Source organism: Armigeres subalbatus, chromosome 2 (assembly GCF_024139115.2).
Source record: "Armigeres subalbatus isolate Guangzhou_Male chromosome 2, GZ_Asu_2, whole genome shotgun sequence".
Classification (NCBI taxonomy): domain Eukaryota; kingdom Metazoa; phylum Arthropoda; class Insecta; order Diptera; family Culicidae; genus Armigeres; species Armigeres subalbatus.
Genome location: NC_085140.1, coordinates 377,235,685 through 377,251,003, shown reverse-complemented (window position 1 = coordinate 377,251,003; position 15,319 = coordinate 377,235,685).

Here is a 15,319-nt window from a genome sequence, read left to right as displayed (position 1 = left end):
AGAGGCCTGGAAGCCTCCTTCAAGAGGCCCAGAAGCCTCCTTCAAGAGGCTCAGAAGCCTCCTTTCAAGAGGCCCGAAGCCTCCTTTCAAGAGGCTCAGAAGCCTCCTTCAAGAGGCTCAGAAGCCTCCTTCAAGAGGCTCAGAAGCCTCCTTCAAGAGGCTCAGAAGCCTCCTTCAAGAGGCTCAGCCTCCTTCAAGAGGCTCAGAAGCCTCCTTCAAGAGGCCTGGAAGCCTCCTTCAAGAGGCTCAGAAGCCTCCTTCAAGAGGCTCAGCCTCCTTCAAGAGGCTCAGGCCTCCTTTCAAGAGGCTCAGAAGCCTCCTTCAAGAGGCTCAGAAGCCTCCTTCAAGAGGCTCAGAAGCCTCCTTTCAAGAGGCTCGGAAGCCTCCTTCAAGAGGCTCAGAAGCTTCCTTCAAGAGGCCGGACGCCTCCTTTCAAGAGGCTCTGAAGACTCCTTTCAAGAGGCCTCAGAGCCTCCTTTCAAGAGGCTCGGAAGCCTCCTTTCAAGAGGTGCGGAAGCCTCCTTTCAAGAGGCTCGGAAGCCTCCTTTCAAGAGGCTCGAAAGCCTCCTTTCAAGAGGCTCGGAAGCCTCCTTCAAGAGGCTCGGAAGCCTCCTTCAAGAGGCTCGGAAGCCTCCTTTCAAGAGGTTCGAAAGCCTCCTTTGAAGAGGCTCGGAAGCCTCCTTCCAAGAGGCTCGAAAGCCTCCTTTCATAATGGCAATTTAAGCTTTTGAAAATGCTAATTTATTTTTGTTTTGTGGAAAATTCTTAATTTCTTATGAGAATTTTGCATTATTTGTGTAAATTTTGTATCCATTTATTGCTCATGCCCATGCCATGCCTTTTCGTCATTGTCAATTTCCTTATTATTTATGGAAAATTTGTATTTTTAGGTGGAATTTTTAGTTCGGAAATGAAATTAAAAAAAAAAATTCTCCAAGAATTTTTTATGGAAAATTTCAAGAAATTCCGAGAACTTCTCAGTAATCTTCCAGAGAAATTCTTTTTGAAAATCGAAAGAATTACTAGATCAATTTTCAAAGAAATTCTTGAAACAATTTCCGTAGGTGTTCTTAAAGAAATTTCCGTAAGATAATTTGAAGATAATTTTGAACGAATTTCCGGAGGAATTTCTATAATAATTTTAAGAAGAATTTTTGAAGGAAGAAATCCTCAAGTAATTTTATAAGGTTCTCCTGACGAAAATTCACAAGGTATTCGTTGAGGAAGTTCCAAAGGGATTCCTGATGAAAATTCCGAAATAATTTCTGGAGGAATGTTCGAAGGCGCCAACGCCGACTTACAGCGATTTAGAATGTATGACTATTTATTTCCTACAACAATAAAAACATTTCTACATCTAGAGACAGTGTTGTGCTGAATCATTGTCAGACGATAATGATTGCAATTTTCATGTGACAACTTTTCACGTGAAAACAGTAGGCGAGTTGTCGCCGGCGACAACTTCTCAAATTATGTACTCAAACGATAATAAACACAGAATTTTCATTCAAACATTAATCTTTACTATGATCAGCTAATTGACAACAGTCCCGTTATATATTCTATTTGGGGTTATGGTTTCATGGTGGTAAGGAAAAAGTGTTCAAAATGTAACGGTAAGCGCTTCGAGTCAAGATACGATTTCCAAACGATTCTTAATCATTGGCGAGTTTTTATCACTTGATAATTTAAAAGTAAGATCGCGGGTGAGTTTGATCATCCTCGATTTTTTGAAAAAATGATTTTTCCCAAGAAAAATTTATTAAAATTCTTGAATGCAAATTTTGGTTTCTTGACTTTATTGAAAACTATTTTTAAATGCAACGTCGGCGTGATGAAATTCTGATCGGCGGTGCGCTGTCCCAAAATCATTGGCAGCGGCGGCGGCGTGAGTAAAACAATCGGCGGTGGCGGTGCGGCGCACAGCACTATCTGAAGTCAGAAGACTGTGTTCGTTTGCGCCGGAGACCTTTGTCGGCGAATATCAAAGTGGTTTTCGAGAAGGACAATAAACTTGTGAATTCATCATCTGTTTGTGGATTCATAGGCGGCTTACGACTCAGTGTAATGGAACGAACTGTTCCATAAAATGCTAGAACATGGCCTTCCGGCAAAACTTATTAGACTGATTCGTACGACAGATCTAAATCGAGCGTCAGAATATCTGCTGAGACATCTGATTCGTTCGTGACGTTGGATGAATAAAAGCAGGGCGATACACTCTCTAATGTGTTATTCAACACAGCTCTGGAGGGTGCAACACGGAGATCTGGTATACAAAGAAACGGAACAACCATCTACATGTATTTCGTACATGCTCCTAAGTTTTGCGGATGACCGTGACATCATTGGTGCATATCGCAGAGCAGTGGAAGAGGCTTTCATGCCTTTCAAACGGGAGATTGAAAGAATAAGGCTGATCATAAACTTTGTCAAAAAGAAGTATCTGGTGGCAGGCAGAGAACGAGGCAGTCCAAATGGTGTTGGTCCCGATGTGAAAATATGGATGGGATGCGATTTGAGGTTGTCGACAAATTCATATATCTTGAAATACTCGTTACATGTGCTAATGACCTTAGTCGCGAGGTGAAAAGACGGTTGAAAGCAAGGCTTTCTGCGGATTGCGTAGCCGGCAAAAATCTCGCAGCCTATAGATACGGACAAAACAGACATGATTAGCGTTAGTCAACGTCATAATATTCGAGAGAGTACCTTGTAGGCGGCATTCAGCAATGTGATTGAACACAGTTAAGGTGTTTGATTCTTAATTTGAACTGAAGGCGTGTGTCGCAAGCGACCCCACCGGACAGAAAACGAAAAATATATGAGATCTTAGGAATGGAATAGCCTATATTTTCTATATCTTTTGAAAAAGTTTACTTAAATTCTGAATATATCAATTTTTGTTCGGTTCCTCTGCTTATTATGTATTATTCGACCAATATTTGCTCACAGTTTGTGGTTGGGCTGGGTTGGGTCTGTCGGACATATCCCACTTTATCGTGGTAAAATCGTAGTAGCAATGGATCACTTTCTGATTCATCTGTCTTGTTAAATAGCCCATCATTACTCAAACACATTCTTGGTAGATAAATAATCTACTGTGATCAACCCTCACATTATCACTTATACATTCTGAATTAAATAGCTAAAATGTTGACGTTCAGCATGATTAGTTATTTCAAAATATTTCAAAAACTCTGAAATTAGTTTGCATTGCCTTCAGGAAGCAATCTGAGTTATGCATGTTGCCGCTGGCTGGACGCCTTTGTTGTCGTTGTTGCGTAGCTTTGTGCGGCACGAGGATGCAAGAAAACGATTCCATGTAGTTGCTCCAGGGACGGACGACGCTGTTGTGGTTCGGAAAACCGCATTCATTGAAGCTCATCATCGTGTCCACCACAAGAGCAGCTGCAAAAGCAACATGGCCATAATCATCGTTGTCGTCCGTCGTTGGCTTTGAGTTTGCCTGGAAATTTATTCTACGAGAATGCGCTGGTTTTTGTCGCCTCGGGGAATAATGGTTTGTTGGTCGATGTTTTCAAAACAATCGCACTGTAGACACATTCGCCATCGTAGTCTTCGCTGCCGGACATTCTCGTGAATGAATGTTGAACTCACTAATCTGAGATTATTATCTACAAATGGTAGCAAGCTTCATGATGTGAAGAAAACCTATCCTATCTTTGCTACAAGAAAATCAATCTTTCGAGTCTCTGCTACTTCAGAATAGCTTCATGGCAATTTAATGGCATCCTCAAACGATCCAGCCTTTCTCAGCGAGCGTAATATACCTTCAGATGCTTCATCTTACGTTGTTCATTTCGCACCATCTTCAGCATCATTCACCCAGGTCAAAATGCCCAGCGCTCCATTCAATAAATCTTCCGTCAGCTATCAATAGTGACTACCCCTTCGCAAAAAACCTAGAATAAACTATAAAACTCAAATCATTGCTTCGCCACCACATAAACGCTCCTTTTCCTTGCTTCCCAGGACACCAACGTTGGCTGCGCACGCTCGAAAAAAACGTCCACTCCCTGCCGGATGGTGGACAACAATCATCTCACCCTCCCGGCGGCCACGCAAGCCAGAGCGTCATCATTGAATATGAGTATGTGCTAACCGCTGGAATCACGTTCCGGCGAGCTGCTCGAACATTCGAGGACATTTCCTGCCTTCGGTGATCACAAAATCAATCAATCATTAAATTGTTTTCTGATTCATTGGTCTTTTTACACAGTGCTGTCTATCTTAGTTTATGCCAGCGCGCGGTGACGCACAGTGACGGGTTTTCACCTGAAAAGACATTTTTGAAACACCTCAAATGCTTATTTTAGAATTCTAAACTAGGCTGCGGGACTTGGGACTGCGAAAATCTTCGCATCTTCCTATGCACGACCTGATCCAAGCGTGTACTGTTCAAAATATTACACAATAGTTTGTTTTAACGAATATAACGATCGAACTGTTTTTTTCCAGCCTCCGACCACTGTTCGACATTTCATCATCACCCACACTGAACGGAACACACAATCTCCGAAGCAGCCAGTGGATGAAGTTTCCCAGATAGGTTGTATATCGAGCGTGTCCATTTCCAACCAACGCGACTCGGTCGGTTGGACCATGGAAGAGAGATGATGAAAGCTTCCGGCCATTTGCGAGGCCAAAGCACCCACCCAAACGCCACCATTCGCATTCGCTGTACGGGGCAGTATAGAGGGAACGGCGCCTCAAGGTCTTGCCAGTCTCGGATTGAACGAGGCGGTCATCGAATGATCTCCGATGCTGCGAAGCGATCGGTGGGCGGTCGAGTGAATAAACCAAGTCAACTTGTCGTTTCTGGGAAGGCAAATTTCTACACCCAACGAATGGGCCGGGTTCTGAATCGTTCGGCGCGGGTGGGCGGTAGTCAAAACCGAACGGTTCCTGGAGGAAGGAAATTCGGTTTAGAGCTGGCTCGGGTGACCACATCACACGGCTGTGTTGGTGCCCGGTAGAAGCAACATTTGCTTTGTTATGTTTGCGATGTTGTGTTTAAGTGCCATCGCTCTCTGTTCGATGAAGGTAGAAGTGCCAATGTCGATTGCTGCTAGATGTTTGATTAAGTGGAATCGGTAGCTGAGTTTTGTGTTACGTTGGAAATTTTCATATGCTGTGGAGATTGGAAACCTGTATCATCCTGACTCGACAGTGTATGGGAGAAGTGGAGTGGGGAGTGTATGTAGCAGAAGTGGATTTTCTAAGCCAATTTGGAATTCAAAGAAAATGGATGTTTTTGGGTTGCGATTAAAACTGCTATGGGCGGATGTGAGCAGGTTATTGAAATTGTTCCTGTTTACTTTCCACCACAGTAACTATGTGTATTGATGTTCGATTAGTAGACTAAACACAGTTTGTGACTAAAGTTCCAATACACTTTATTGTAATAGGATGCCTGCGGGTAGAATGAAGAAGCTGAAAATATAATTATGTAAATGTTGATTATATTTATAATTATAAAATAACTATTAATATCTTATGAATATATCAAAATAATGCATATGTACATAATAAAATCCCAACTTGCTATCTTATACAATTCTTATTAATCTCCTTTTGCATTCTATACGATTCTAACTTCATCTGGAAATTTACATAATTTCAATCTTACATCCTTATACGACACATTTGGACGTTAAAATATCAAGCTGAATTCCAACTAGCGAATGATAACTGTCTATTGACGTTAATGAATTAGAGACTGTGGAGTGTCACAATAATTTTAATTTTCAGTTATGCGTTAATGTTGTGATCCTCCTCCCCGAAATTTAAACAGCTGAACTGTTGACTCACTGTTACTATTTTATAATAATTGCTACAATTCAAGTAAAATATCACTGGCAATAAAATATCCTTGGCCGTGCGGTAAGACGCGCGGCTACAAAGCAAGACCATGTTGAGGGTGGCTGGGTTCGATTTCCGGTGCCGGTCTAGGCAATTTTCGGATTGGAAATTGTCTCGACTTCCCTGGGCATAAAAGTATCATCGTGCTAGCCTCATGATATACGAATGCAAAAATGGTAACCTGGCTTAGAAACCTCGCAGTTAATAACTGTGGAAGTGCTTAATGAACACTAAGCTGCGAGGCGGCTCTGTCCCAGTGTGGGGATGTAATGCCAATAAGAAGAAGAAGAAGAATCAAGTAAAATATCTTAAACTCAACATATTTCTATAAGCCATCCAAACGTGCGTCCCTTCCTGGTTCCAAGTTTTCACCGGGTCAGCCATCCAGCAACAACTTTTCGTGCAGATGGCAGTGCAGTGGTATCATGATCATTATCTTCATTGTTTCAGCAGAAACGCATCCTGTGTGCCTTCTCGAAGGAAAAGTTGAATCGACAAAATAGCAACAGCAACTTTCCGACTCTGCTGTCGTCAATCTTCTGTTCGGTTCGGTTCACTGCAGGAAACGGGACCGACCGTCCGGTCCGACCGGCCAAGCTGGTCGGATACTTTATTGTCATTTGATAGCTTTTGTTTTTGAAGTGAGATGTGACTAAAATAAACATCTCGAGCGAACTAATCCTGGTTGGTGGGTGCAGTGAATGTTATGTTCTTTGTAGTTCGGGCTTGAGCATACGATGTGGCTTGTGAGAAGGGTTTTATTTCAAAATTTAAGCCTTTTCTTATCCCTTGGCGACATAAATTGTAAAAGGTCATACTTTGTGATTTTTCCTCTTTCCTACTAGTATTTGTTGAACATCTACTATCGGGAACCATAAAAAAAACTTTGAAGCGAACCACAATTTTCATTCCTCTGATTGTTCTTTTCGGAAACAAAAAAAAAACGAATTTTAATATTTACAGTAGCTTGTCCTCGCATATGTTATGCAACGCGAACCATCTTCATTCTGGCCACAGAACTTGCCTTTGAGGTCATATTTTATGACGGTGCAAATAGAAACATTTTTCCCATGGAAGACAAAAGCCAAATTTGAACAAAGGAAATTGCAAGCTCTTGTTGCTCTGTACTCTGTCGTTGGATTGCATCGACAAGACCATGAGACATATCTGCCGAGTGGAAGATAGCGGTCAGAATGGTCAAAGTGTCGTAAAAGCGAATTGTGCCACAACGCTCATGAACAATAAAAAGCTTATTATTTTCGGTGGCGCTTGATGATTTCCTGTTGAATTCTTAGCAATGTTTCAGTAAAGAGTCCGGAGCATCGCATCATCTAGTGTGAAAAGATGTGAATAATGAAATTTAAAGTTATTCGCAATCATGTTGAACTTTCGGGCATCGGATAATGTCCAAATGAAGCAATTGATTCCGTCACCTGGAATGAACAGTTCTGGATCGTTTTTCTCAGCGATAATATATTTTCTTATCCTTTATTCAAGTATTTTTATAATCTTTATATTAAGTTCAACACCAAATCAGCGATAAAATGTATGATTAAGTAAAGACCATTTTATTGCTGAAAATGTAGGAAATGAAAAAAAACAATGAAGAAAGCAACATTGTCATGAATAATATCAGAATTTTACCCAAATCTACAAGTATTCAAAATACAACGAATTTCGTCAGCGCAGGAAGCCTATATTGCATTGAAAAACTTGCAGATCTAAGACAACAAAGCACCATGCGCCCGCTTTACTTCTATTGAAAAAGACAATGCGTGAATTCAGTGCTGACAAAAGTTATCGTCGCAACCCCCAATGCCACAGTAACGACGAGTTGTAGTCTTATCTTCGTTACCACTCGTTGCCTCATCGATTACGCGTTCAACATTTGCTTTCGCCATGCAACCAAATCGTCATGACGGCACCGAAGCGTGAAGACTTCAACTAATATTCTTCAAGAGGCAGTAGTCATTCGAAGATTTTTCAATTGAGAAGCCATTCAGTTTTTAACCTTTGATGAAGTGCAATTCATAATATGTAGGTGGAAGTGTTGCCTTGTTCAATGTTATGATGAAGACTATTGGCGAATAAAGGTTGCATGTAGAAGAAGAAGATGTTTGACAAATAAATATGGCACGGTAAAGCATACGGAGAAATTTTTAAAATTCCTCTCAAACATTCTCGACGGAATTTAATCAAAAATAGTTAGCAGTACAGGGTTGGACTTTTCTTAAACTGTGTATAAAGTCCAATATCACAAAATAAAGTTCAAAATCGAAATGAGGTGTATTTTGAACAAAATTACCGTTCTGATATCTGTTTTTGATGAAATAGCTTCTAGAACTGAATTTGCTCGTCAGAAATGATTTTTTAAACTGTACCTATTTTAGGTGATAAGTCATTTGGCATAAAGATTACCTGGCATAATGTCGTTTGACATAATTGGCGTAATCACCTATTTTGGAACTAATGCAGTATACGTTCAGTTCTTAAAAGTTATTGTCGCTTTTACATCAAAAGAGATAAGCTTTTTTGCTCGGTTTGAGGAAAGGGCAAATGTGATCTTTGAAGTATGCATTTTCCCGGCAGAAAGAGGATCTTGTTTTTTTTTGACGTAGGACTTACTATACCGGGTGTCATTTCAAAATATTCAAATCGACCGCGTTACGCTGTGTTGAAAGATTTTAAACGTTAATAGCGTTCGTCTCAATGGACGAATTTCTGCGTTAGGCCCCTCAATCAACAGATTTCAAGTATGCCTTTCATGTCCATGCTTGATAAGACCCGAAAAACTTGTTTCAATAGGCATGAAACTGTTTTCAATGAAAAACATTGCCTATAAATATGGGTACCGTATAATTCTTGCATCATTCCATTACCACGTTCTCATTGGTGCAGACACCAGCGAATAAGCAGCCACTGGGTCTGCCGAGAAGCCATAAAATAGCGCAACGCGATTTTTCCTTTCATTCTGACCGGGACAAGTGAAGCAACCGCATCATCGATTGAACAGCACTCACACCTTTTAGTAGGGAATGAAGTCTGCACCGACCGCTTTTTCGGCTCGTCACCATCGAAGCCACCATCATGAACCGAAACCTAGCCAGTACAGCAGCAGTCCACCCTACAGACCCGACAAAGCAGCAATGCTGAGCAGATACCGCAGCAGCAGCAGAGTCGAGTCGAGACCGGCCGGCATCGGTGATGAGCCGAGACAGGCTGAAGAAAAGCCACATGATGCAGCATGTATCTCCAAAAACAAACGGTTCTTCAGAGAGCCAATAATAGAGATCAATATCAAAGCTTTCAATACCCTTCGATAGAAATTGTACTTGGGTGCCAAATCCAATATTCTAGTGTTAAAATTTTATGCGTGATTTTCATAAATAGCGTCAAAACTAACAGTGGATAATTTTTCAGATTTAAGTGGACGAAGGACTTCGCTTGACCATGCCTAAAAAAACATAAGATGTCCAAATCTCTCACATAATATTTGGATATTTGGATTAAAAAAACACCGATAACAGCTCAAACATTAATAAACTATCAATCGGTTTTTCATCAAATGTTGGATTTTTTGGCATTGATCAAGAAATATCGAGATAAACATTGTTTGATACTGAATGATCGTCCCATGTTACCAATTCAAATCTTATCACCCGAAATCCCATGTCCGGGTGTTTCCTTCCATCTACTACTAACAATGTTGTCTCAAAAAAGAACACGTACTTCTCACCTGAACTGCAATTCTAAGCTCGCTTGCCCGGCTTATTGGCCTGTATCAAGCGAAAAGTCCCGTTAGGAAATAGACGCTAGCAGCGAGCAACAAGCGTAAAAAAGAAGAAGCCCTTCTCGAACGCGTTGATGATGATGACGCTTTGGCTGACAAATTTCTTAAGAAACGGGATACTAGACACTGGCTGATTGGCCCACCAATTGGGAAGCAGAGAAGATTCAAAATAAGGTATAAAAAAGAAAGTGCATTCGCTCGCAGAGCATTCAGTCTTTTTTATACCACCACTACAAATTCGCGGTTATTTGAAAAGATCGTTTTCTTACTTTTTGGACTTAGCCGAAGCAAACAGCCATTTTCAAGGCTCTAAGAGTTAAAGATAATGTTCTCCTTCAGTCGCTATCGCACGGATTAGGAGGCCCTACATCCCCTGCTGGGCCAACTTGTGGTTTATTTCAGGCAGTCCTTCAGTGGGAAGGTTGCCACTGTCGAGGCTAATATTCCGTGACCGGACAGATACTTCCTGAATTGTTTTTGATGATTCTTGTTCGAGGTAGATTTGATTTCTGTGTCGGTTTGATGAGAAGATTTTGCCAAGGAATGGTATGCAACGCCGATTATTTATCCAAAATAGTTGATGTGAGAAATTTGGATATATTATGTATCTTAAAGGCATGGTCAAGTCAAGTCCTACGTCCACTTAGCGGTTATGTCACAGACATTACCCACTGTTCGTTTTTTTATTCTGGCATTTGCTCGGTTTAAGGAAACAGCCTATATGATTCCTTCTTTCAAAGGATCCATTTGCGTGGCAGCAGGCAAAAGGGGATATAACTTCTTCTTTATATTCAGGTATTTGCTTGGTTTAAAAAAACTAACAGTGGGTAATGTCTGTGACATTACCGGAAGTGGACGTAGGACTTGGCTTGACCATGCATGTAAAAATACATATTTTTGCTCAGCATTATTACACGTTTCATTACCAATCTAGAGAAAAAAAAATCAAAATGGAAAGCTATCAGTCGATTTTTCATCTAATGTTGATTTTTTTTTGTCATTGATGAAAGTATGTAAAAAGATAATTCTTTGATTTCTAGAGACGGCAACATCATCATCCCTGTCCGGGCTGACAATAGTCATTCTCGTCGTATGAAGAAAGCGAAAAAAATATAGTCTTCGTGATAACATTGCCCGACGCGACACCTATTCGGTTTCTTCATGCCGCATGCCTACCACGAGAATAGTCGTGCAGCCAAAAGTTATGACAATTTCCGTCGTCACTTCTTCACATAATCGATTGCACGTCATTATAGACGGAGTAGTTAAAAACATAATGACGTCTAGAATAAAGAAATAGTACGAACTTTGGTAACACAAATGTTTGGATAGCATTTATAACATCTTCATACGTAACTTCAAATTCATTTTCACAAAGAAATAATAAAAATCTTCGCAGGGCAGCTGCCGCTTGAAGAATAATGGTATGAAGTATACGTTCTCCGCTGTCGTCATGACGATTTGGTTGCACGACGAAAGCTAACGTTGTGCGCGTCATTGACGATTCGTCGAGTAGCAATGAAGACAATAAATCTCGTCGCTACTGCGGTTTTTCTTGCTGCGACGATGACTATTGTCAGGCCTGTCCCTGTCGCTGGATGTTGGTTCTCTACCGACCGCTCAAGATAAAATTTGAGCAGGAACTAAACTGGCGTGAGCCATGATTTTATCATTATATCAGAACTCTAGCCGAAGCTCCGCCCCTTTGATGAATAAGACCATTGAACATCATTTGCTCACTGCTAGTCGTGGGTAATGAAAGTGACAAAACGTTTCAAAACAAGGATGCGATGCGATTTGCGTTCGATCATTTAGTAGTTTGCAGGGAATCATTTTTTTAAATGCGCATGCGAAACAAGCGACAAAAGAGTACCAACGACAAAGCTTTGTTTTTGTCGGAGATAATAATGACAAAGATCCGAAAAATTTTGTCAGCAACAAAAAAGAAAACAATCTTGTTGCTAACTTTTCATCCCGTTATTTTGCATTATTTCTAGTGAAAATTTCGGTTTGATGCTATCATAGTTTCTGCTTTTTTGGAAATATTCGAGAATCGAACAATAATTACAAAATTAACGGCGTATTTTCGGAGATATCAGAGCATGCAAGGAAAATGATTCTTGTCATATTGTGTTCGGGTTCTGATAAAGGTTTGTCACTAGGTGCGTTTGTCAGTAACAAACTCTGTTGATGACAAAGAGTATATTGTTAGGCGTTGCTCGAATATTGATTCCCTGGTAGTTTGTCAATAACATATTCCAGAAGCTGAATTTCAAAATATCTTGTATGGTGGACTTCTAGTACTAAGGTTTTTCTACAACTCTGCCTAATGGTTCGTTGTTTGAATTCCACTAGTAACGGAGTTATAGCTATAGTTTCAGTAACTTAGACTAAATGAAAACAAAATTCCAATAATTTAGTTTGAGTTACTGCAACTAGCGCTCTAACTTCGGTATTAGTGGAATTCTAATAACGAACCATTAGGCAAAGTTGTAGAAAAACCTTCGCACTAGAAGTCCACCATACAACATATTTTGAAATTCAGCTTCTGGAATGTGTTATTGACAAACTACTAAATGATCGAACGCAAATTACTGAATGATCGTTAACATCCTTGTTTCAAAATTATTATTTTCTAAATAATAACTAATGAATAAAAGAGTTCACTATCAAAATAATTATATATGGGACATTCGAAGTATTTTCAATGCCATATTTGCCAAAAAAAGATGAACTATAGCACAGGAAATCCGTCGAAGCTTCGCCTTTTCGATGAATAATACCATTGTAAATCAGCTGATGGCTACACCTTTACATTGATCAATAAAGCGAATGATTTCTTCATTATAGCATTGCAACTTAAGCCGATGTTCCACCTCTTTGATGAATACATCGCAAAACATTTGTTGGTTCTACCTTTACGTTGACCAACCAAGCAAAATGGTTTGTCACATATATAGTATATAGTATAGTATATTAACAATATGGTCCACTTCGAGAATCCCCATATATTGGGCAACAGACAGCATATTTACACCATCTTGGGTTACCAAAGATGACTAACGCCTAAAAATGATTGCCAGGGGTGCGATAATTGCAAATATTACATTATTTTACAATTTTTAAAATTTTAATTACATTTTCAACATTTCATTTAAAAAATTAAGATTCCAAAATGGGATCATGTGATGATTTCTAGCACATTATTTCGACATGTTATGCTGCACGTTGATTTATACGTTTAAGCACCCCTCGCAATGTCTCTTCACTACATTGCTTGTCTTTTGTGATACCGCGACGCTACTACGTTAACTCTTCAAATTAGCTAGAGTGGTAATAGTGGTAATAGAGTACACCCAGGTTTTTTTTTACACGGTTTGGTTTTGGTCGTTTAAGACCTTCAGCGTCAATGAAGCAATGAGTTATCCCCACGAAAAAATTCACAAAAAATCAAAGAAAATTCAGGGGGTATTTAAAATCTATGAAAATTCAGGTTAACCGAGAAATTAATGAATTCCAACCGTGTAAAAAAAACCTGGGTGTATACTTGCTGAAACACAAAATCACGTTAACCAAGAATATTCAAAAGCTTTATACCAACGTTTGATAGTTACACAAAATTCAGTAGCCATTTACCTATTCACATCAACAAATAAATCAAATTTTAAATTGAAATATTTAGACTCAAAACAGTGACAATTTTTGGAATTCTAATGGAGAAATTTCAAAAATTTTCGTTGCGATCTTAGAATAAGAAACGCATTTTCTTTTGTCGTGAGCGAGGAAGACAGAATTTTGTAACAATTCATCGCCATGAACGCGAATTAATAAAAATGTCACGCATACGCTCTCTAATTAGTTGATTGTACTACATTTTCAAAATGATTCTATTGCGAAAAAGTGGTTCTGAAAAGATCCATTCACAATGTTAGATGCAAATTTCCTCTTGAGCGGTTCAACTGGGAGTTTATGATTGTTTAAAACATTATGAATCGATGTCTGCAGGAATACCAAACGCTTAACCGCTGCTGCCATCGGCCGAGAAAACTTGATCAGTAGAGTTGTCGTCGACACTCTATCGTCACACACCGCCGTGCTGCGCTTACTGTTGGCTTCTCGACAATGCCGGGCTGAAAATACCGATGATGCTGACCTGAGAATGCTGACGATTCTGCCTTGCTCTTAAAAAGGCTTAGGTTTGCGAATGCGTGGCTGAGACGATGATGCAACCGTTCAAAAATTCCGACGATGCGCTGCTGTTATTGCTTTGCCTGTTTCAGTCAGATTGAGAGGAAAAATTCGCGCTGCGCTATTTTATGCCTTCTTAGCAGACCTAGCGTGAGCTCATTCGTTGACGTCTGCACCAATCAGAACGTGGTAATGGAATGATGCAAGAATGATGCGGTACCCATATTTATAGGTTTTCGTGAATTCAATGCTTTGCTTTGAAAACAGTTTCAGGCCTATTGAAACAAGTTTTCGGATATTATCAAGCATTAATATGAAAGGCAAACTTGAAAGCTGTCGATTGAGGGATTAACTGCAGAAATCTGTTCACTAGGATAAAAGTTATTAACGTTTGAAATCTTTCAACACAGCGTAACGTGACCGATTTAGAAATTTTGAAATGACACCCGGTATAGTAAAGAGAGACGTAAGTCCTACGTCAAAATCCAAAGAACTTGTCAGAAAAATTTCAAAGAACACAGATAGAAAAATCCACTGAAATTCACGCCAAAAATCATGCATTAATGGAACGTCATTATTAGCGTAATTCCACAACGGATATAGTCTAAATGTATACAATATTTGACGTGAATCGTCTATATTGCATGCAAGTTGTACGCAATCTTGTTAGGAAGAGGCCCGTTTCAGCGAAGAATAGCGTAAATTTCCGCATGGCAAATTTTACGCGCTGTTTACTTTTCATATTTGTTATCTGTGAATTTGGTGAGGAAATTCCAAAGAGTTTGCCGCTGGACTTCTGAAGAATATTCCTAAAGAATTGCGAAGAGTTTCCTGAGGCTCCGATGATTCTTCCGATGAAGTTTTTTTTTTCAATTTTTCTCCGCATGCTTTTCTATGCATTTTTTTTTCAAATATCATCTTTCTGCTTCTTCTTCTTCTTCTTCAACATGGAAAATTTATTCGCCATTTTTTTCCGCTTTTTTCACATTACGGGAAACGACATTCACATGACGGGTGTCTGAAATCACATTGCATCTCTAGAAATTTTGGGTAGAAAGAATTTAGAGTGTATCGTTCAAACTGTATTTTTATCGCTGTCAGTTTTTCGAAAATTGGAAAAATGGCGTCACCCGAAAAAAAAACAAAAAACAAAAAACAATTAAAAAATAGAGAGGTAGAGTAGAAATAGACGGTAGGTAAGATAAATTTTGAAATGCGCAATCAAGTACGTGCGTCGTTCGAAGAAAATTCAAAAAGTGGATCGCAGTAGGTGCTTTATCGAGAGAATCAATTTTGAAATCAGTTTGTTGGTTTAGTTTGGAGAAATAAAACGACTGAAAGTTACAGTGTGGAGTTTTGTGTATTTAAAAAGATATGGCTGATCACGACAATCGGACATCAAAACCAACTCAGAATCGTGCAGTCAACGGTGAGTCGTGTGATCAAATGTTACTA